The sequence below is a fragment of the Pan troglodytes genome, chromosome 18 (genome assembly GCF_028858775.2).
Source record: "Pan troglodytes isolate AG18354 chromosome 18, NHGRI_mPanTro3-v2.0_pri, whole genome shotgun sequence".
Classification (NCBI taxonomy): domain Eukaryota; kingdom Metazoa; phylum Chordata; class Mammalia; order Primates; family Hominidae; genus Pan; species Pan troglodytes.
This window is the reverse complement of record NC_072416.2, coordinates 56,413,895-56,434,757: the sequence shown is the minus strand read 5'-3', so window position 1 is coordinate 56,434,757 and position 20,863 is coordinate 56,413,895. Positions and strand designations below refer to the sequence as shown.

Below are 20,863 nucleotides of genomic sequence, written 5' to 3'. Positions count from 1 at the left end.
TTTCTGTCTCCCTTCATCTTTTGCAGCAAACCTCAGTCTGAAGTGAAACATCAGGAAATAATTCAGCCTTTTGTTTCATGGACACATACACAGAGTCTGCAGGTTCTGGACACATTCCTTAGATGAGTGGTAGTGGTGGGCAAGGCTGCAGGCATCTGTGTCATATCTTTGGGGCCTGGAGGCCAAGCAGCAGCTTCCACTGGATGCTTCCCCTAGATCAGGGTACACGGGAACAAACCTGGGTTCAAGATCCCCCGTCAGCTCAGGGCTGTGCACAGGGAGTCTGGTAACAATTGGCAGATGAGGTGGAGGAGCTGGGAGCAGAAGGGCCCTGGAGGGTCAGTCACTCCTTGGGGAAGTGCAGACAGGGGTGGTTGCAGCTCCCTGACTGATTGGTGCCTGACCCAACCTAATGATGGACATGAACCAGAGGCTTCAGAAGTGCATGCCATCACTGCTCCTGCAGCTATGCTGCCCTAGCTCAGGCTGCCATAATGAAATACCATAGACTGGGTGGCTTAACCCAAGAAGAATTTCTCACAATTATGGAGGATGGGGTGTCCAAGATCAAGGTGCTGGCAAGGTAGGTTTCATCCTGAAGCCTCTTCTTTTGGCTTACACGTGGTGGTCATCTCGTTGTGTGCCCATATCACCTTTTCTTTTTCTTTTTTTTTTTTTTGAGACAGAGTCTCACTCTGTCACCCAGGCTGGAGTGCAATGGCATGGTCACAGCTTGCTGCAGCCTTGACCTCCTGAGCTCAAGTGAGCCTCCCACCCCAGCTTCCCAAATGGCTGGGACTACAGGTATGCACCACGATGCCCAGCTAATTTTGTAAACAATTTTTGTAGAGACAAGGTCTCATTATGTTGCCCAGGCTGGTCTTGAACTCCTGGGCACAAGCGATCCTCCTGCCTCAGCCTCCTAAAGTGCTGGGATTACAGGCATGAGCCACTGCACCTGGCCAACATGACCTCTTCTTTGTGCATGGGAGAGAGAGAGAGAGAGAGAGTGTGTGTGAGTGTGTGTGTGTGTGCGTGTGTGTGTGTGTGTGAGAGAGAGAGAGAGAGAGAGCACATGCGTGCAAGCTCTTTGGTGTCTCTTCTTATAAGGGCGCTAATCCCATCATGAGGGCCCCACCCTCATACCCTCACCTAGCTATAAGCACCTTCCAAAGGCCCCATCTCCAAATCCCATCACACTGGGGGTTAGGGCTTCCGTATATGAATTTTAGGGGAACATAATCCAGTGCATAGAAGACGCTAAGTCCCTTCTGTCTGTCATTCAGTCTGACCTGTCTGGCACTCTGTGCTGTTTTACAAATGGAGAAGCTAAAGCCAGAAGGGCAGAGTGACTGGCCCAGGTCTCAGAGCCTGGAGTGGTGGAGACAGGATTGGAATCCAGGGTCACCTGGCTCCAAAGTCCATTCATTTAATCGTTGAGCTCTGCAGTTTTCCAAGGGCCAGAAATCTGAACAGACAGTGGGCTTCTGAAAGACAAATGAGGATGCAACAGATTACAGAAAACCACCACTCATAGGACATTACTAATTAGGTCAGCTGATTTGTTTGAGACAGAAAAACATGGGGCAGTTATTTCAAAGAAAAATAAAGCCACGAAACAAAATGCTTATATGCTCTCCTTTGTTACTGATGGGGCAGGAGGTCCTCCCTTGCTATCATTGCATTTCTGATGCCTCTCACTGGTACAGGACATACTTAGTGCTTGGTCAATATGGAGAAAAGGAGGGATGGATGGAAGAGGGAGGGAATCAGGAGGATCTTGTACCACGTGCTCCTGGGCCAGAGCCAACTTTTCTTTTCTTTTCTTTTCTTTTTTCTGAGATGGAGACTTGCTCTGTTGTCTAGGCTGGAATGGAGTGATGTGGTCATAGCTCACTACAGCCTCCAACTCCTGGGCTCAAGCCATCCCCCTGCCTCAGTCTCCTGAGTAGCTGGGACTACAGGCATGTGCCACCATGCTGGCTAAGTTTTTAATTTTTTGTAGAGGTGAGGTCTCACTATGTTGCTCAGGCTGGTCTGGAACTCCTGGCCTCAAGCAATCCTCCTGCCTCGGCATCCCAAAATGCTGAGATTCCAAGTGTGAGCCATCATGCCTGGCCCGTAGCCTAATTTTCTTAAACTCTAATTCAGGCTTAAGGTCCAAAGAATTTTGTTTCACACTATTTTTCCTTACTTCCCCCACCCCGCCATGCTCAACTTAGAAAAATTGCAAACACAGAAAACTATAAAAAGCAAAAAACACCCACAGACCATAGCTGTCAAAATCTGTGGTTGTTTTTCCTTCCAGTCTTTTTTAAATGCCTCAATTCATTATTTTTGTCTATAATTTTAACATAGGTAGACGCATATATGCTCCATGTTTGAAGATACAATTGCTGCCAAGAGCATCTTGCCTTTCATTAGTACACCTTGCAAACTGCCAAAAGCAGCGTTTCATCACCTTCAGAAAACACTTGCTGGACTACTTCTCTGCTAGGGGCAGCAGGGGCAAAGAGCAGAGCCCAGGCCCAGGCCGGGGTTATCAGCTGGAATCCTAGTATGAGAGGGGATCTTGGTGTTCTTTGGGTTCAAATCCTTGTTTTACAGGTGAGGACACTGGCCTGAAGATTTGAAGAGCTGGGTTCTGGCTGCTCACCAGCCCTCTGGTGGCTCTCCTAGCTGGGTTTTACATGCACAGTGCCATCTGCCCAGACTTGACTGTTCTCCATTTGCCCCTCTCCACCTACCAGCTTCCCTTCAGCTTGCTCCGAACCCTGGATGGCTGACCTGGGGGTGCCCTATGGCCTGGGATCCCTTACCCTGTGGCTTCTGGTTGGCTTCAGCCAATGGGAGCACTGGTGGGAGACTGGAGGGAGGAGGAGAGACGTAAGGGTCGTTCCCCTGATGCTTTTCCTTCCAGGCCTTCGTTCCTCTTCTGAAAGTGTCTTTGCCTGTTGGGGGTGCAATAATGAAACATCATAGACTGAGTGGCTTATACACAACAGAAATGTGTTGCTCACAGTCCTGGAGACTGGGAAGTCCAAGATCAAAGCACCAGCAGATTCAGTGTCTAGTGAGGGCCTACTTTCTGATTCATGGATGGTGCCTTCTAGCTGTGTCCTATGAACTCCCTTGGGCCTCATTTACAAGGAACACTAATCCCATTCCTGAGGGCCCCACCCTTACATCTCACCCCTCAAAGGCCCACTTCCTAGTACCATCACATCGGGGACTAGGTTTTGCTATGATTTGAAAGTGTCCTCTCCAAAATCCAGGGGTTGAAACTCTTTATTTTAGAGACAAGGTCTCAGTCTGTTGCCCAGGCTGGAGTGCAGTGACATGAACATGGCTCACTATAGCCTCAACCTCCTGGGCTCAAACGATCCTCCCGACTCAGTCTCTGGAGTAGCCAAGATGACAGGCATGATGCCACGCCTAATTTTTTAATTTTTATTTTGTAGAGATGGGGTCTTGCTATGTTACCCAGGCTGGTCTTGAACTTCTGGCCTCAAGCTATCCTCCTGCCTCACCCTCCTCAAGTGCTGAGATTACAGGCCTGAGCCACTGTGTCTGGCCCAAGTGTTGAAACTTAATGGCCATGTGATAGTATTAAGAGGTGGGGCCTTTAAGAGGTGATGAGGCAGTGGGGCGCGGTGGCTCATGTCTGCAATCCCAGCACTTTGGGAGGCTGAGGCGGGTGGATCACGTGAGATTGGGAGTTTGAAACCAGCTTGACCAACATGGAGAAACCCCGTCTCTACTAAAAACACAAAAAATTAGCCGGGTGTTGTGGCGGGGTCAGGGAATGGGTGCTGGTCAGGGGGATGGGTGCTGATCAGGAGGATTCGGTGCAGGTCAAGGGAGATAGGTGCTGATCAGGGGGATGGGTGCTGGTTGGGGGAAAGGTGGTAGTCTGGAGGGATGGGTGCTGGTTCGGGGGATGGGTGCTGATCAAGGAATGGGTGCTGGTCAGGGGGATGGGTGCTGGTCAGGGGGATGGGTCCTGGTTAGGAGGGATGGGTGCTGGCCAGGAGGGATGTGTGCTTGTCAGGGGGATGGGTCCTGGTCAGGAGGGTGGGTGCTAATTGGAGGGAATGGGTCCTGGTCAGGAGGGATGGGTGCTGATCAGTCAGGGGATGGCTGCTGGCCAGGAGAATGGGTGCTGATTCATGGATGGGTGCTGGAATGGACTGAATGCAGCAGTGAGGGTGAGCTGCGTGCCAGCCCCAGTCTTGCGTGCCTCGCTCACATGCCTGAGGTCATGAGACCAGTACCATGGAAGAACCAGGACCTGAGCCGGGGCTGATCGTGGAGCCCTGACCTTTAGTCACCCTTACTTCAGAATAGATGGCCCGGGCTTCTGGGCAGCCCAGTAATTATGGGAACTGCCAGTTATTTGTAATCTCAGACTGACAGCCTGCTGGGAGGGAACCCACTCAGACTCACCTCCTCCCAGCCATGTGACCCTTGCAGCCCGGGGAGTCCTGGGAGTGGGGGTGTGGGTAAGGGTGGGGGATGAGGGTGTTCTCTGTTCTTAGACCAAATGGAGAAAGGCGGGAAGCCAGAGCACATTAGGCCAGCTTTCCTTGTGGGCGGCGCCTCTGGCCAGCCCTTGCAGACTCTCCCCGAGGGCATTGTGAATGCCTTTCCTGGGCTGCAGAGACACCTGATGGTCCCCCCACAGCACATCCCAAGGGGGTTGTAGGCACTTATGGCATTGAGAGCTCTGGCCAGTTCAAGACCCTGGAGCATTTGACTCCCAAGTTTGAGCTAGATTATTCTGACTCCAGGCCACAAGGCACTAAGGAAGCAGGAAGCAGTGAGGCGTCCAGGTCCAGGTTCTAAATCCTAGCTGTAGAGACAAGAGCATCTTGGATGCATCCCTAGGTTTGACTTCTGATTAGCTTAGTCCTGTGAATGCCTCCTTGTTTCTACTTTATTTCCTGTCCCTAGTGTAAGAACACATCAACCTTGATGTTATCGCATAAATTGTGGGCTGTGACGCACGCAGCGTTCTTGCCTGTTCTGGAGGGCTGCCTGTAATTTTCTTGCTGGAACACATGTACCCTTTCTCTATGGTATACAAGCCTGAGGTCTTGGGAGTAACAGTGGGAGATCTACCTGTATTATGGCCACCCAAGACCACGCTTCTGTCTGTGAGTTCCCCCAATAAATCATCCAATTCTGACAAACAGGATTTGTCTGCCTCCTTTGTTTCTCGGCTCCTTTGGCATTTGGGGATCGCTTTGCACATATGGTTCTGTGATAGTTAATACTGAGTGTCAACTTGATTGGATTGAAGGATGCAAAGTATTGATCCTGGGTGTGTCTGTGAGGGTGTTGCCAAAGGAGATTAACATTTGAATCAGTGGGCTGGGAAAGGCAGACCCACTCTTAATCTGGGTGGTCACAATCTAATCTGCTGCCAGTGAGGCTAGACTATAAAGCAAGCAAAAAAAAAAAAAAAAAAAAAAGTGAAAAGACTAGACTGTCCTAGCCTCCCAGCCTACATCTTTCTCTCATGCTGGATGCTTCCTGCCCTCAAGTATCAGACTCCAGGTTCTTCAGTTTTGTGACTTGGACTGAATCTCCTTGCTCCTCATCTTGCAGACAGCCTATTGTGGGACGTTGTGATCATGTGAGTTAATTCTTAATAAACATATATATATATATATATCCTATTAGTCCTGTCCCTCTAGAGAACCCTAACTAATATAGGCTCTTTCACGGAACACCAGCTCTGCACATATCGGCTGTGGGAGATCTTTAGCCAGTCACTTGGCCTGCCTGGCCCTTGATTTTCTCATCTGTAAAATGGGGATAATAATAACACCAATGCTTCCGGGTGGTTGTGAGGATCATATAGGACAATGCAAGTGGGACCCTATGGAGGTTTTGAGACCCATGTGGTCCAGTCTCGGGGTAGAGTCTAAAAGAACAACAGCCCATTGGAATTCCAGTGAGTGCTCATGTCTCCTGAAGAACATGATGGGGGTCTAGGCGTATATGCCACAGCCACTCTGGGCTCGTCACCGTCCTCTGTAACACATGCAACTCCCATAAGATGCTTATCCTCCTCTACAGAAAATCTCCTTCTTCTACTCATGTCTGCTCCACCCCTGCCACCTTGCCAGGCCTCTGCCCTGCAGCCAGGGGCCCAATTACAGAAGGCAGCACTCATAGCATGTTCAATGGGTGAGTCTGCACGCAGTCCTGTTGCCACCTACCATGAGGTGTACTGCCTTTGACCTTGCTTCCTCGGGACAGTTCTTTCCCCTTCTGTCTCTCAGAACTTGTCTGGCAGTGGCAAGATGCTTTAGGGAGGGCGTGGAAGCAAACAGTAGGCAATGCCAGAGCCCTCTTAAGTGGGCCTGGGACAGCTGGGAACATTCCCACCTTCATACCTGTGCTTCTATTACACAGGGGAAGCACTCAGCACAGGTGCAAGCTCTTAGGAGGCATTTTTAGAACTGCCCAACATAAAAGCTCTGCTGCAATTTTCTATCTAGGCCGAGAGTGGGCTTGAGAAATGCATCCAGTCACAGATGAAAGAACTTGGAAGGAAGCAGTCTGGGCTGCCTTCCCTGCCCCTGCAGAATGGATTAGCCTGAGTGGCCACACACAAACAGGACAGGCTGGGTCTTGATGTTTTCCAGGTGACAGATTAGGGTACATCTGCAAACCTTGACTGAACTAAGTCGGAGGAAGGATCAGGACAAGCAGCCCAGTGGCAATGTTTTGAAACCAGTAAGCACCCAGGCAGCAAGGCCCTGGACATGGTGCAGCCTCGTTCTCCAAGGCTGAGAGCTGCAAGCCCGAGAGCTGCCTGGGAGGCCAGTCAGTAAGGGGCACCATGACATATTGGAAATGCCATGAGAAGGAGGTGACCATGTGAATTAATCAGAGCTCTTCTCAGGGAAAGCCGTGTGTGGGGTAGGGACGGGTGCTTTGGTGAGCCTCTTGGAGCGAGGGAGGAAAGATGGCAAGGATGTGAGTAAGTAGTCATGACAATTGCTTGCTGGACCCTATGGCAGGTGGCTGAAGAACGCCAGGGCTTCTGTTTTGCTGAGTTAGGGGCTCAGGACAGTTGAGGAAAGGCTGGACCTTGTACCAGCCACTCCTTCTGCAAGCTCTGACTCAGGGACAGCCTCTTACATGCCCATTAAACATCTGGCCCAGGGATACTAGTTTCAGGGTTGCCTGTCGAGGTACTCCGCAGGATCACCAGGCTCTGGCTAAAGGAACCAGTGTCTCTGGGCCTTTGTTACCAGCTTCATTCTGTCTCCTGGTAGAAGGTGCTTGTTATGGGTTGAACTACATCTCTAAAATATATGTTGAAGTCCTGGTGTGGTGGCTCATGCCTGTAATACCAGCACTTTGGGAGGCTGAGGTGGGTGGATCATCTGAGGTCAGGAGTTCAAGACCATCCTGGCCAACATGGTGAAACCCTGTCTCTACTAAAAATACAAAAATTAGCCAGGCACAATGGCGCATGCCTGTAGCCCCAGCTACTCGGGAGGCTGAGGCTGGAGAATCGCTTGAACCTGGGAGGTGGAGGTTGCAGTGAGCTGAGATCACACCACTGCACTCCAGCCTGGGTGACAGAATGAGAATCCATCTCAATAAATAAATAAATAATAAAAAATATATGTTGAAGTCCTCACCCCCATATCAGTAAATGTGACTTTATTTTGGGAATAGGAATTTTACAGATGTCATCAATTTAAGAAGAGCTCATTAGGGTGGGCTGTAATCTAATATGACTGGTGTCTATAAAAGGGAAAATTTGGCCACAGAGACAGACATGCACAGAACGAAGAGAGCACGGTGACACACAGCAGAAGACCGTGCGTGACGATGGAGGCAGAGATCAGACTGACGCAGCTGCGGCCAAGGAAACCACCAGAAATTAGGAAGAGGCAAGGAAGGATTCTCCCCTAGAGCCTTCAGAGGGAGCGTGGCCCCGCTGACACCTTGATTTTGGATTTCTAGCCCCTAGAACTGTGAGAGAATAAATCTCTGTTGTTATAAGCCACCTAGTTTGTGGTGTTTTGTTACGACAACCACAGGAAAGGAATCCAGTGCTTCTGACGCAAGAGTGGGGGAGCATTGTCCAGAAGCGTTCCTGTCTGGTAACACACCTGCCATTGGCCAGAGTAAAGCCTGCGCACAGAGCCCGCCCATGAGGAGGTTCTACAATGCACAGCCTGGTGAATTCTGGAGCCGATGACCCAGCCTCGGTTTCTGTCTGTAAGAGGAGGGGCCGGGATGGAATTAGCCCTCTTCAAATTCTAACTTGTTTCAGTTTTGTAAGACCTCCTATTCCTAGTCAGGACATAAAGACCCAAGGGACTGTCAACCATTGAGAGCTTGCTTGCCCTATACTGGGCGGGGTCCTAGGGGACTGATGGGGGCGTCTGTCCCATGGGGATGCAGCCTGTGGGCTCCCAGGACACCTCCTCTGCCTGCACTGGAGGAAGCTGGCAGCATCCAAGTGATATTTTGGTGGTTTGGCTGCTCCGGAACTAATGACAAAATAGAATTCCCAACATTAAACCAGTCCCTGCTGAGCTGGACTGTTCTATGGAGCTTTCCTGTATAAATATCACTTCTGATCAAGGTGCGGTGGCTCACATCTGTAATCCCAGCACTTTGGGAGGCCGAGGCAGGCGGATCGTTTGAGGTCAGGAGTTTGAGACCAGCCTGGGCAACATGGTGAAACCCTGTTTCAACAACAACAACAACAACAACAACAACAAAAATTAGCTGTGTGCGGTGGTGTGTGCCTGTAGTCCCAGCTACTTGAGAGGCTAAGGTGGGAGGATCACTTGAGCCCAGGAGGCCGAAGCTGCAGTGAGCCAAGATCGTGCCACTGCATTCCAGCCTGGACGACAGAGTGAGACCCTGTTTCAAAAAAATAATAAAAAATAAAAAATAAATATCACTTCTTAGGCGTTAAAATCCCTGAGGTTGAGCCATTTCTGATATGGAGGCTTTTACCCTCTCTATTATTTATGATGTTGTTTCTATTCACTTTCTTTTTCCCTATGAGATTTAAGGGCCAAATCCACCTGCTCTTTCCATTCTCCAAAAACTCATGGAAATGAAATGGCAACAAAGAACTACTCAGTAATTTGACACTGAAGATTCTCATCTCTCCCCATTTTACTTAGACAATGTGAAATTTAGGAGGGATAAAAGTAAAGTTCTGCCCCAATGTCAAAAACAAACCAATGGCACGAGAACAGGACAGCAGAGGCGTGACTGAAGACTGAAGCGCTCAGGTCATTTCTAGCTGAATGAGCACAGCTTAATGTGCAGTTCCCAAGGATGCTGATCAAACCCAGCAGAATGCTTACTATGCACGGGTCAGCAGTGTGTGGACAGGCAGGTCGTTCTGGGATTGACATTTTGAGAAGGTCATAGAAATATTAGACAGCAGCTGGAGGGCAGTGAGCGGGATGGAAACCGTTGTGTGTATGAGTGATGGTGCATGAATTTAGAAAATGAATTTAGTCTTTGAGCCAGTGCTTTGGTCTGAAGGTTTACGTCTCCCCCAGCTCTCGTGACAAATTCATATCACCAAAGTGATGGTATTAGGAAGTGGGGTGCTTTGGGAGGTGATGAGGCAGAGCCCTCATGAAGGAGGCCACAGAGAGCTAACTAACCGCTTCCACCATGGGAGGACACAGCCAGAAAGTGCCATCTATGAACCAGGAAACAGGCCCTCACCAGACAAGGAATTATTGGCATCTTGATCTTGGACTTCCCAGCCTCTAGAACTGTCAAATGTAAATTTCTGCTCTTTATAAGCCACCCAGGGTATGGTGTTTTTTATAGCAGCCTGAACAGACTAAGATGCCAGCGATTTCATTTCTAGGTCTCTGGCTGAGTTTGCATCTTATTGTGGCGATAACAAATCACAATAACGAATTGGGCAGGCTAAGGAGCACAAATTCATAACCTCATAGTTCTGGAGGACAGAAGTCCAATGGGTTGGCAAGGCCACAATCCTGGAGGCTACAGGGAAGACTTCATTTCCTCGCCTTTTCCAGCTTCTAGAGGCCTCCTTTGGCTTGTAGTCCTTTCAACAATGGCATCACTCTGGCCTCTGCTTCTGTCACTGCATCTCCTTCTTCCTTTCTGCTTCTGCATCACATGGCCTGCTCTGTGACTCTCTTGCCTCTCTCTTACAAGGACCCTTATGATTATTATGGGCTTACCCCACAATCCAGGATCACCTCCCCCCACCTACCGCAAGAGCCTTAATTTAAGCACGTCTGCAAGTCTCTTGTCATGCAAGGTAACAAATTCACAGGTTCTGAGCATTAGCATGTGGGCATCTTTGGAAGGCCATTATTCTGTCCTCTACACTTGCCTACAGAATACACAAGTGTGCAAGGATGTAGGAACAATCATCTCAAATAATGAAAACACAGAGACAGCCTAACATCTGACAACAGGGTTCTGGTTGGATAATGACGCAGCCATTCTATGGAATATCACACAGCCATAAAAAGATGGAGGTAGGTGACATGGAAGGATGTCCGCGATGTATTATTTATTTGTTTATTTATTTTGAGACAGGTTCTTACTCTGTTGCCCAGGCTGGAGTGCAGTGGCGTGATCTTGGCTCACTGCAACCTCTCCCTCCTGGGTTCAAGCGATTCTCCCACCTCAGCCTCCCGGGCAGCTGGGATTACAGACTCATGCCACCAAACCCAGCTAATTTTTGTATTTTTTGAAAGAGACGGGGTTTCACCATGTTGGCCAGGCTGATTTCGAACCCCTGACCTCGAGTGATCCACCTGCCTCAGCTTTCCAACGTGCTGGGATTACAGGCTTGAGCCACTGTGTCCGGCCCATGATGTATTTTTGAATAACAGATAATTTTCAGAAATTCATAATTTGTTCAAGAAATGCTTTCAATGCCTACTATGTGCCAGGAGCTGAGAACACAGCAGTAAGTTAAACAGGAAGAATTCATATTCACTTTCTAAAAACTGTATACAGAAATATGTGTATGCATGTGGGAGAAAAGTCTTACCTGGAAAGTAAATGGTAAGTTGTTAATAGTGATTCTCAGGAGAGGAAGAGTGGGGCATGGAGATAGTGAGGATTTGCCAGGTTTATTTTGATGTTTTCATATGGTTTTATCTTTTCAACAAGCACTTGTTATTTCTGCTAAAAATGAAATTGAACTAAGGTACAGTTATCAAGACAAATTATTATGTGAACTCTAACTTCTTGATGATAAAGCTGTACCAATCTGCAAAAGAGAAAGAAGGAAGGAAAGAAGAAGAGAGGGAAGGAAGGAGAGAGAATGGAGACAAAGAAAAGGGGAAAGGAAAGGAGGAGAAAAAGAACAAGCTGATAAGTGTTAACTTGGAGAAGGGAAGGCTTGAGAGGCACTTTGCCAAGGCTCTTGTGGTTCAGAGTGTCCCTCCGTCCCCTGCAGGAACTGGCAGCTCCTCCAGATATATTTCTTTCTATCCTCTCTTTGGGCACCTGGCCCTGTGCCTGTGCACAGTAGGTGATCAGTGACATATTGTCAACAAGCAAAGCAACAAATGGAAATGCTGGTAATAGTGGAGAAGCCACTTCATCAAGCCAGGGCACATTTTTGACCCCCTAAGCCATCAGGCACATTTACCAGCCTCAATTTTTTCTTTTCTTTTCTTTTTTTCTTTTTTTTTTTTTTTGAGAAACGGTCTCGTTCTGTTATCCAGGCTGGACAGCAGTGGTGCCATCATAGCTCACTGCAGCCTCATCCTTCCAGGCTCAAGCGATCTTCCCACCTCCGCATCCCGAGTAGCTGGGACCACAACCCCAGCCTTCATACTATACCAATATTTGCTTCCTTTCCTTTTTTTTTTTTTTTTTTTTGAGACAGAGTCTCACTCTGTTGCCTAGGCTGGAGTGCAGTGGTGTGGTCTTGGCTCACTGAAACCTCCAGTTCTCAGAGTCAAGCAATTCTTCTGCCTCAGCCTCCCAAGTAGCTGGGATTACAGGCACCTGCCACCACACCCGGCTAAATTTTATATTTTTAGTAGAAACGGGGTTTTGCCATTAGCCAGGCTGGTCTCCAATTCCTGACCTCAAGTGACCCACCCTCCTCAGCCTCCCAAAGTGCTGGAATTACAGGTGTGAGCCACCTTACCTGGCCCTCCCCTCATTTATAACCATTTCAGGTCAAACTCTGGTCCTTCCCAAGCCCCTGGAACTTCCTAGTTTCTTCAAGGCACAGATTCTGCTGTTTGGGGAAGTGGGTGGAAATTTTAGCTCACTTATTTCAGCCACAGTGGTCCGCCAGATGAATCTGTGGTTTGCTGCTTCCTCACCCTGAACTGTAATCTCCGAGCTGGCCTTTCTGCCCTCTGCATGTGTCTCTGAGACTGAGGCTTTGTGGTGGGACGTGTGGCAGGAAGAGGAGGGATGAGGCCTTGGGCACGGGTACCCTCTATCATGGGCACTGTGATCTCAGCCCTACATTCCCCTGATAGACACTGCCTCAGGTTGCATGCCTGGCAGATAGTTTTTCTGAGAACACCACCCAGTAACAAACAAAACAGGCGTGTGTCTTTTCATTTTACTCTTGGTTCTTAGTGTTTTAGGAAAAAAGTATCTGGACTTGAGTATCTGAAATATTCGCATGTTTTACTGAGAAAACAAGGAACCTCTGATTTTCTTGGGAAACAATGAGAGTCGTCACTTCCTTTTAGTGCATTTAAGCACAAGTTGAAACAAGGAAAACACAATTTTGATTAGTTCTCATTGTCTCTTTGAATGCCTGCTTCACCCTTTCTAGAGCTACAGTGGTATGAAATTAACACTGCTCCCTCCCAGCACTTTGGGAGGCCAAGACGGGTGGATCATTGGAGGTCAGGAGTTCGAGACCAGCCTGGCCAACATGGCGAAACCCCGTCTTTACCCAAAATACAAAAATTAGCCATGTGTAGTGGTGTATGCCTTTAAGTCCCAGCTACTTGGGAGGCTGAGGCACCAGAAATGCATGAACCTGGAAGGTGGAGGTTACAGTGAGCCGAGATCGTGCCAGTGCACTCAAGCCTGGGCAACACAGCAACACTCTGTCTCAAACAAACAAAAAAAGTGTAGCTCGATTCAACCCACCAGGCCCTCCATGACATGTCCCACCCCTTCGCTGCTCTATCCTCTTCTCCTCCCATCCTCCCCCCTCCACTCAGGCAAGTTCCTGCCTCAGGACCTTTGCACATGCTATTCCCTCTGCCTGGAACACTCTCCCCTCCGGCGTCTGCATGTTTCCCTCCCTCCTTCAAGTCTTTGTGCTCCAACGTCACCTTCTCAGGGAAGCCCCCCTGACCACCCTCTGTAGAACTGCAGCCCCCACCCTGTCTCAGCCCTCCTAAGCCCAGCCCTGCTTTATTTTCCTCCATAGCACTTGTCACCTCCCAATAGATCACATTTTCAGTTTGACTGTCTACTCCCTTTCTAATGGAAACTCCAAGAGGGCAAGGATTTTTGTGCATTTTCTTTACCATTGTTAACCAGTCCTAGAACCATCATTGAATCTGAGGCTTTAGAGAAGAGTTTTGCATCATGTGTCCAAAATCTTATAAACATGGCCAGGCTCAGTGGCTCACGCCTATAATCCCAGAACTTTGGGAGGCCGAGGCGGGTGGATCATTTGAGGTCAGGGATTCGAGACCAGCCTGGCCAACATGGCGAAACCCCGTTTCTACTAAATACAAAAAAAAAAAAAAAAAAATAGTGGGGCATGGTGGCGCATGCCTGTAATCCCAGCTACTCAGGAGGCTGAGGCAGGAGAATCACTTGAACCCAGGAGGCAGAGGTTGCAGTGAGCTGAGATTGCGCCACTGCACTCCAGCCTGGGCAACAGAGTGAGACTCTGTCTCAAACAAACAAACAAAAAAAAACCCAAACCAAATCTCATAAACATGCTCATGATTCCACCCAGCTATTCTACATCTAGGAATTTATCCTTTGGAAGTAATCACAGATGTGCACAAAGATATGGTTAGAAATGTCACAAGGGCAAAACACTGGAAATAATGAGAGCTGGCATTTAATTACCACTTACTGTGTGTAGACCTTGTTGCAAACATTTTATGTGTATGAACTTATTTAAACGCCACAGCAACCCTAGAACCTGCTGATTATTGTCTGTATTTTACAAGTGAAGAAACAGGCGGAGGGTTTGAAGAGTATGTAGTAAAGCCAGGATTCAAAGTTGTGTTTCTTGTGTCTGAATCAAGAGCCCATACTCTTTTTATTTTCGAGAGAGTTTTGCTCTGTTGCCCAGGCTGGAGTGCAGGGGCGCAATCCCAGCTCACTGCAACTTCTGCCTCCGGGTTCAAGCAATTTTCCTGCCTCAGCCTCCTGAGTAGCTGGGATTACAGGTGCCTGCCACCACGCCCAGCTAATTTTTGTATTTTTAGTACAGATGAAGTTTCACCATGTTGGCCAGGCTGGTCTCGAACTCCTGGCCTCATGTGATGCACCCGCCTCAGCTTTATCAGGTTCTCAAAGACCTCCAGGAACCAGGGTTGTAGAATAATTTTCCTACATAAGCAGTTAGGAATTGTCAATGCTGCTTTTAGCATAGTCTTAAAAAAATTTTTTTTTTACCTTCCTTCCTTCCACATAAGCTTCCCTTTTCTTGTCCCTAAACGATGTTAAGAATCTGGAATGTCACCATAGATGTATCTTTAGGCCAGGTGCAGTGGCTCATGCCTGTAATCCCAGCTTTTTGGGAGGCTGAGATGGGAGGACTGCTTGAGGCCAGGAGTTCAAGACCAACCTGGTCAACCTAGTGAGAGCCCATCTTCACAAAACAAAACAAAAATAAAAACAAAATCCAAGAATCTTTAATGACTTGGAACGAGCTTTGTTGCATATAGTTAACTGCAAAAGGCAGGTTACTAAAGAGTCTACGTTCTGACCACATTTTCATTAAAAATTTATCTCTACCTATATGCATGGTAAAATGACTCAAATTGACTATGTATGTTAATATCGCCACTTCTAGGTAATGAAATTCTGGGTGTTTTAAAACTTATTTTCTGGTCTTGTTTGTATTCATTACATGTTTACAGGAATGTTACTTTTGTCATTAAACATACTTTTTGTTTTTAGAAAAAGGCAGACTTTGGGCAGAAAATTTGGTAGTCCCTATCAGAATTTTAAGAGATGGGGGTCTTGCTATGTTGCCCAGACTGGTCTCGAACTCTAGCAGTCCTCCATCTCGGCTTCCCAAAGTGCTGGCATTATAGGCATGAGCCACCGCGCCCGGCCCCCTATCAGAATTTTAAATGTACTTACTCTATGCTCCATCAATTCCACCTTTCCAGAAGTCTGCACTACAGAAATCCTTGCACATGCGGCTGCATGTAAGTCCTGTGACGTTCACCGTTAACATTGTGAAAATTTATGAACAGCCCAAATCCTTCAGAGAAGTTGAGTGGTTAAATAGAATATGATCTTTCCCTACTCTGAAAACCTCTGTGGTTGTTAAACAAGAATAAGGTAGATAGATCTCCAAGATATTGTTAGGTAAAAAAGGGAGGGCACAGAACAGAATGTATAATAGGATCCAACCTACATAAAGGACTACATGTGAGCATGAAGGCGTTGAAAGGGGCTGGAGGGAAGCCATCTGTTTGTTGATGTTGTTACCTCCCGGAGCTGGGTGTGGGTGTGGGAGGCGATGGTGGAGGGGACTTGTTTTGTTCTGGTTACTTGAATCTTTCAGAAGTCTGTACATGCAGGACCATGTATTATATATGTCATCAATTTAACACGGTAAAAATATGAAAGTTTTAAAATAAAAGCCCCTAAACTCTAAAATGTTTTCCCCTTACTGAACTGCTCAAGGACTCCATTTGCAAACTGATAGTCTTAGGAAATGGCCATGGGTTTTGGTTACTGTCTAGATAGAAACAGGCTCCATCACTGGGCCGGACACAGTGGCTCACATCTGTAATCTCAGCACTTTGGCAGGCCGAGGTAGGAGGATCATTTGAAGCCGGGAGTTTGAGACCAGCCTGGGCAACATAGCAAGACACTGTCTCTATTTAAAAAACAAACAGGCCGGGATTGGTGGCTGACACCTGTAATCCCAGCACTTTGGGAGGCCGAGGCGGGCAGATCACTTGAGGTCAGGAGTTTGAGAGCAGCCTGGCCAACATGGTGAAACCCCATCTCTACTAAAAATACAAAAATTAGCCAGGCGTGGTGGTGCATGCCTGTAACCCCAGCTACTCAGGGGTGAGGCAGGAGACTCACTTGAACCTGGGAAGCAGAGGTTGCAGTGAGCTGAGATTGTGCCACTGCACTCCAGCCTGGGTGACAGAGTAAGAGTCCGTTTCAAAACAACAACAACAACAAGAAAAAACTGTAAAAAAACAAACAGGCTGTGTCTCCAGCAAAGGACAAATGTTATGTAAACAGTGATGCAGCCATAAGGGGCACTTTTTTTTTTTTGAGACAGGGTCTTGCTCTGTTGCCCAGGTTGGAGTGCAGTGGCGCCATCACGGCTCACTGCAGCCTCGACTGCCCAGGCTCAAGCAATTCTCCTACTTCAGCCTTTCTGAATAGTTGGGACCACAGGTGCTGCCACCACACCTGGCTAATTTTTAAATTATTTGTAGAGATGTGGTCTTACTATGTTGCCCAGGCTGGTCTCAAACTCCTGGCCTCAAGTGATCCTCCCACCTCAGCCTCCCAAAGTGCTGGGATTACTGGCATGAGCTGCTGTGCCTGGCCTGGGGCACACTCTTATGTCCTAAGCAAGAACACTAGTTGTGAATATCTTGGAGCGATGTGGAAAGTAAGGGACAAAAGTCAAGTGGGAAATTATGCAAGTGCTGCTGGGCTTACAGCCAGGTGGGATGAAGCATGCCCCGGATAGAGGTAGGAGGGCTGCAGCGCACAGCCAGGTGGGGCTATGGCATCTTAGGCCAAAGCTGTTTCTCCCGGGGCTTTCTCATCCCAGCTCTGAAGCCACAAGCCTGCAAGTCATCTGGAATCCTGTCGTCACCACATCCTCTTGGCTCCCTTCACTTCTTGACATCCCCACAGTTCTCCCTCTGGCCCCAGGCACCTTCATCTCTCACCTCCTTTATCACAGAAGCCTCCCAAGGGGGGTGTCCTGGTTTCCCAAGGCCATCTGTATTAGTCTGTTCTCACACCGCTATAAGGACATACCCGAGACTAGTAATTTATAAAGGAAAGCAGTTTAATTGACTCACAGTTCAACATGGCTGGGGAGGCCTCAGGAAACTTACGATCATGGCAGAAGGAGAAGCAAACACATCCTTCTTCACATGGCAGCAGGAAAGAGAAGTGCCAAGCAAAAGGGGGAAAGCCCCTTATAAAACTCTCAGATCTGTGAGAACTCACTCACTATCACGAGAACAGCACGGTGAAAACCGCCCCCATGATTAAATTACTTCCCACGGGGCCCCTCCCACCACACGTGGGGATTATGGGAACTACAATTCAAGATGAGACTCGGGTGGAGACATCGTCAAACTATATCACCATCCTTCTCCAGCCTGGAATGCTTACGCTGTTCCCCATTTAAAGATTTGACTTCCTGGCTCCCCTGCCTGGATGCTCCAGGCCTCTGTATGTCCGGTGGCTCCACAGACTACCCAGAGGGCCCTTCTTACAGTGCGGCCACCCCTCTTGCCTCCATTATTTACCACCTCAGCCTGCTTGTCTTCTTCATGGTTCTATCCCTGTCTGAAATCCTCATTGTTACTTGTTTATTCCCGATCTCCCCAACTAGCCAGCATTACTCAAGGGCTTAACACGTGCAGGACACTGCTTTAAGCATTTTACATAGAACCCATTTAGTGCACCTCAAAATCCTACCAGGTGAGTATAATCATGGTTCCTGTTTTACAGATGAGGAAAGTGGGGCACCGAGCTAAGCACCGTACTCCCACGTCACGTGGCTCCAAAATGGCAAAGCTGGGGTTTGAACTTGGGGGCTCCCAGCCCAGAGCCTGGACCCCTAATTACTAAATGATCCTACCTGAAACTACAGATGCACTAAAAACGGACTTTTTTTTGAGACAGCGTCTTGCTCTGTCGCCCAGGCTGGAGTGCAGTGGCGCAATCTCGGCTCACTGCAACCTCTGCTTCCTGGGTTCAAGCCATTCTCATGCCTCAGCCTCCTGAGTAGTTGGGATTACAGGTGTGAGCCACCATGCCCACCTGATTTTTGTATTTTTAGTAGAGATAGGATTATGCCATGTTGGCCAGGCTGGTCTTGAACTCCTGACCTCAGGTGATCCACCCTCCTCCATCTCCCAAAGTGCTGGGATTACAGGCGTGAGCCACCACACCTGGCCAAAAAACGGACATCTTACTTACTTTTTGAAGATTCAAATTATCTTGAGGGGCAGCCAGTGTCCTGCTCACTCCAGTGCTGGGGAGCAGGACCACGGGCACCCCTACCCCTACCAAGCTTTTATTGCCTTTAGTGATTTGGGGCATGTGTCTTGACCTGTTTTTCCCTGGACCTAGGATAAACCAGGCTGTTGTTGACAGAGTTCTGGTTTTTGTTGAAGCTCTCAAAATATCGAATCCATAAGCTTGTTTTCCTTATTTAATTCTCACCAGGGTCTCATGGCATGGAGACCCCCCTAGCTAGCACCGATGGCATTGAAACTGTGGCAGTGCCTCTGGTTGCAAAAAATAGGGGATCAACGCCTATTTGGGTTCCATTTTTATTAAAACCCCATTAGCTTGTTTCTATCGGAGCAATTAAAGTGTCGAGGCCTGATGCTCTGCAGGGGCTGTGGAGGAGGCGCTTTCGTGAGAGCAACTGTTCTCAGGCGGAGAACTTTCTTTTCAAAAGGCCCCCTGGGGCCTGAAGTCTCAGGCTTATTCTCAGCCCCAGGTGGGTTTTCTTAGTGGATAATTTGGTAACATCCTCTGCAGCTGGGCTTGAGTTAATGAGGTTGAAGATCACCTAATTTTCCCCCTTCCTTTTTTTTTCTTTCTTTGCCTGATTTTGTAACTCACAGTCTAAAGGCTTCCAACCTGTTCCAGCAAATGTTAATTCTGTTCACACCTTGCCAAGTGTGAAATTTCACCCAGCACAGCTGTGCAGACGCATTTCTGTTTCTACCCTGGCACCTTAAAATCAGCTAAACCCACTCAAGCTGGGCTCTGTCCTCATTCCACACCGGGGTGGGCACAACCTGCTGGCTAGGTTGTGTCCCCATGACACGACTCTGTGCATCTTAACACGTCAGCACACTCTGGAACTTGACAACTTGCAATTCGGAGGCCATGAATTCAGCGCGTGTTAGGCTCCGTGCTCTGTGCTCTGGAGGACTCAGTAGGTCTGGGGTGGGCGCTGGAATCTGTAGTTCTAGCAAATTCACAGGTGGTGCTGATGCAGCTGGCCTGGGGACCACACCTTTGAGAACCACTGTGGTGGGTTTATTTATTTATTTTTTTTGAGACGGAGTCTTGGTCTGTCGCCCAGGCTGGAGTGCAGTGGCATGATCTGGGCTCGCTGCAAACTCCACCTCCCGGGTTTAAGTGAGTCTCCTGCCTCAGCCTTCTGAGTAGCTGGGACTACAGGCCACACCACCATGCCTGGCTATTTTTTGTATTTTTAGTGGAGACGGGGTTTGCCATGTTGGCAAGGCTGGTCTCGAATTCCTGACCTCAAGTGATCCATCTTGGCCTCCCAAAGTGCTGGGGGATTACAGGCATGAGTCACTGCAGCCAGTTCCTGTTATGGACTTTTGCTTAAAAGTTACCTTCCCCGGAGGCCCTCCAGTCACACTCAGCCTGACTTGGAAGGTGGCCCTGCCAAAGGCTCTCAAGGCAATGTGTATGGCCCATCCTGGGCTCACACTTGTGATGATCTAATAATGTCCTCCCACTCCCTGACTGTCAGCTCCACCCCTACGGCCAGCTCTATCATATCCATGCCTCAAAAGATCTGCTCTCTGCCTCCTCCTCACTCCCTCATCTCCTGTCACTCTCATCCACACCTCTGCCACCCAGGCCTGCTTTTGTTCCTTAAAGCAGGCCAACCAAGCCACACGCTTCTCACCTTTTCCTGCCCCAGGACCTCCTCTCACTGCTTGGAATGATGACCTCCTCTGAGCTCTTCACCCAGCCAGCTCTGCATCTTTCCTCAGAGAGCCCCTCTTTGGACTCACTAAAGAAGGTCCCTGAAAGCCGGGCAAAGTGGCTCACACCTGTAATCCCAATCTTTGGGAGGCTGAGGTGGGATGATTGCTTGAAGCCAGGAGTTCTAGACCAGCCTGGGCAACATAGTGAGAACTTCTCTATAAAAATTAAGAACAAGAAAAATTATCCAGATGTGGTGGCGCACACCTGTAGTACTAGCTACTTGGGAGGTTGAGGCGTGGAGATCGCTTGAGCCCAGGAGTTCAAAGCTGCAGTGAGCCAGGGTTGTGCCACTGCACTCAAGCCTGAGTGACAGAGCGAGACTCTGTCTTTATTTACACATGCCCTTTAATTCACCTCACAGATCTTATTGCAATCCCGTTTATAGTCCGCCTTGCCCTTTACAGTGTAAACTCCACAGGGCAGTGAGGGATGACCATTCCACTCCCGACTTCAGACCCTCACTGGAGGGGCGAATGAATGAGTGAATGAGTGGGATTAATTTCTGCTGTCAGTGAAATTCCCAGCAGAAGAAGCCAGAAAACAGCCAAGCCTGCCCTGCAGGGGACTGGTTGAACTGTGTAGCCTCTGTTTTCTCGGATTCCCCCTTCCTCCGGACCAACCTTGAGCCACCCATCACCTGTTTTGAGCAAGGTAGTTGGGGGTGAGGCAGAGAGAAGGAGGCAAGGGAGTTTTTGCA

General features: G+C 48.5%; 1 long non-coding RNA gene across 1 annotated transcript in view; it reads right to left on the bottom strand.

Annotated features, from left to right (window-relative positions):
- LOC134808755 (uncharacterized) overlaps positions 1-17,345 on the bottom strand; it is a 41,585-nt gene extending 24,240 nt beyond the window's left edge. The window contains exons 1-2 of the long non-coding RNA XR_010152358.1: positions 17,250-17,345; positions 2,820-2,951 (exon numbers count right to left, since the gene is read on the bottom strand). This is a non-coding gene — a long non-coding RNA (uncharacterized LOC134808755). The remainder of the gene's footprint in view (positions 1-2,819; positions 2,952-17,249) is intronic.
- Between the last annotated feature and the right edge of the window lie 3,518 nt (positions 17,346-20,863).